This window comes from Montipora capricornis, chromosome 3, assembly GCF_036669925.1.
Source record: "Montipora capricornis isolate CH-2021 chromosome 3, ASM3666992v2, whole genome shotgun sequence".
Classification (NCBI taxonomy): Eukaryota; Metazoa; Cnidaria; class Anthozoa; order Scleractinia; family Acroporidae; genus Montipora; species Montipora capricornis.
In genome coordinates, this window is record NC_090885.1 from 49,042,192 (window position 1) to 49,044,691 (window position 2,500).

At 40.2% G+C, this 2,500-nt stretch overlaps 1 long non-coding RNA gene across 1 annotated transcript in view; it reads right to left on the minus strand.

Moving 5' to 3' along the window:
• LOC138041432 (uncharacterized) overlaps positions 1-2,500 on the minus strand; it is a 21,818-nt gene that overhangs the window by 2,048 nt on the left and 17,270 nt on the right. The window lies entirely within an intron of this gene.

Genomic DNA, 2,500 nt, shown 5'->3' on the forward strand with positions numbered 1-2,500 from the left:
GCGCCACCGTTTTAACTGTATAGATGTAATGTCCGTTTTGCCAACAGGATTCGAAAAAAGCTTAATTTTTCAGATGTTTGTCATGATCTGCGGAGTTCGAAATAGAAGAAACGAAGAACAAACTTCTCGAGTATCATCTTGATTTCTCCATTACAAGGCATCATACGCAATCAAGTAAGTAGTTTAGGTAAATTCCATGGGAATGGCAGCCTGTGATTTAATTAAAAAATCTGGACTGCTTGGACGATATCCATCGCGGGAAATTCAACATTATTTAAGCGTCAGCGGAAGCCGCTGTGGATAAGCGTGTCCATAATTCACTAAAAGCAAAAGATTTGTTCTTTAACAAAACTTTGGCAGCGGTTATTGTCAAGGAAAAGTTTGGCTTGGTCTGAAGTAAGCTTTCCATTCGCTTGTAAAAGATGCTTCGTATTTACGCAGGAATAATTAATGCGAACCACCAGAACCACCAGAGTACATATCTGTGTCAGGATCAAGGAAATAAACTGTATAGTACAGTATGTTGCCCAGTTTCCGGCCACTTTAGTTTGTAATCGCCCTTCTTGTTTATGCACGGAAACTTTCTCATTTTTCTACAAGAGACAGTTCATTTACTTACCTTTAAAATATACGGAGATCGGCTGCCCACCTCAAGTACTAAAGAAATTATGCCATTTTTTGCAAAACTAGTAAGTTGCCCAGTTTCCGGCCAGCGAGCCCAGTTCGCGGCCACCAAGAGAAAGCAGAAATTTCATTCAATCCGCTGGACTAAACGGACTTCCAAGGCTATCTCGATGTGGCTTAGCGACTGTACTTTATGGGATTAGAGCAAAATGGTTACTTAGAGGTGTATGGTAGGGCATAGATAGCTGCTAACTATGGGTAGGGTATAACCTTGACAAAGCCCGCGCGATATTCTCTGCGAAGAGGCACGGGCAATTAACACAGCACATCTGAGTTAAGAGCTTCTGCCTGAGAGACCGGGGCAGCCTTGGAAATGAAGGTCGGCCGATTTCGCTTAAAATTGGTACACAAAGTACTTATGTCGACTTATGTAATATGCCAAAGTTTCAGCTTCAACGACTTTTTTTTAGCCGAGTTCTGGATATCAGCCCCTCAGGGGTCCCCAGAGGCTGATTTTCAGTGCAATTTTGGCCACTTTTAAATCTCTTTTTTAGCAACATGAAATTAATTTCAGGCAAAAACAAAACCATCTTTGTAAAGCCCTATCCTTAGGCTTTTATGGGTGAGAACATTAGCTCATGGAAATTTTTCGCTAGCCTGTGGCTATTATCACAACTTGGTCATATTTGAAGCATATGGGAAGCAACCGGAAATGGCCTGTTTTTCAGACCAAATATTTTCCATGCCCATGTTTTATATCTTGAGGTCTTAGTATCCCTGCAAAGTTCAGCCCTTAGTTTAGTAATATCAAGAAAAAAATACTAAGGTTGAGGCTTTTTACTAAGAAAAAAACTTACGAGAAGATGGCTAACCAGGCCACTTCCGGTTGAAGTTTCAACAAAGCGTCACAGCAAAAATCAGCCATTTAATTTCGATTATCTTTTTTCCTTCCAAGTTATGGTTAAAAGAGACTCTGAAGTTAATTGTCACCGAAAAGACTTGCCGTTAATAAGAAATTTTTATGTGATTGTTTTAGGACCGATCAGATAGTGGTCCGACAGCGGTTATAAATTTCTTGGAAGAAGTCTTGAAAATTACGGACAATAGAGCCGCTGCGAAAACTCTTTATTTACCTAACAACACATCTCTTGCCGGTAAATCACAATGCCAAATTGCATCTTTTTCGTCCAAACTGCAACGTTAAGTTTATCTCCTTTGTTCAACTCGTTCAACGTATCACGTCTGTGGCCCGTAGTAATGAAGCGCTAATTAAATCAGGATATAAGCAAGCTTTGTAGTTCCATTCAGTAGTACTATAACCTACCTGTTTGGGCTTTAATATTTTCTGAAGAAAAAAGAACTTATCGGTCTCTTTAAACGTAACAAAAAGAAAAATGACTGTGAAGTTTGACGACTCTCCGTTCTTGAGATACAACGGGAATTGTGACGTCCGAAAATGGCCCGTAAAGTCTCGGGACTTTCGAGAAACGGGCCCCAGGACCGCCCGATCCAGAGTCTAGCCCGCTAACGCGGTATGCCAGTTCCTTTTTGTGTAGAACCCGAATGTAATGTGGACTTTAATCTGTCCTAAATCAACAAAGTGCATCGGGGAAGAAATAAATGGCCAGCACTTTCAAAAGAAAGTGGACACCTTGCCGGCTGCCTTGTATATTTGCGAAAAAAGAAACTATCTGCGATGTATTAATTAAACTACTTAAATCTATTCAGTCTGTAAGCGAATTTGTTTCTTTTGAGTACATTTGAGTGCTTTTGAAAGGCATAGTAGCGAAAGTCTGGATTTCACAATTTAGTCTCTTGGAAAATCAAAACCATGAGTATACGGTGCACCTTTTGGAAAGAAGTTGACATATGTGGG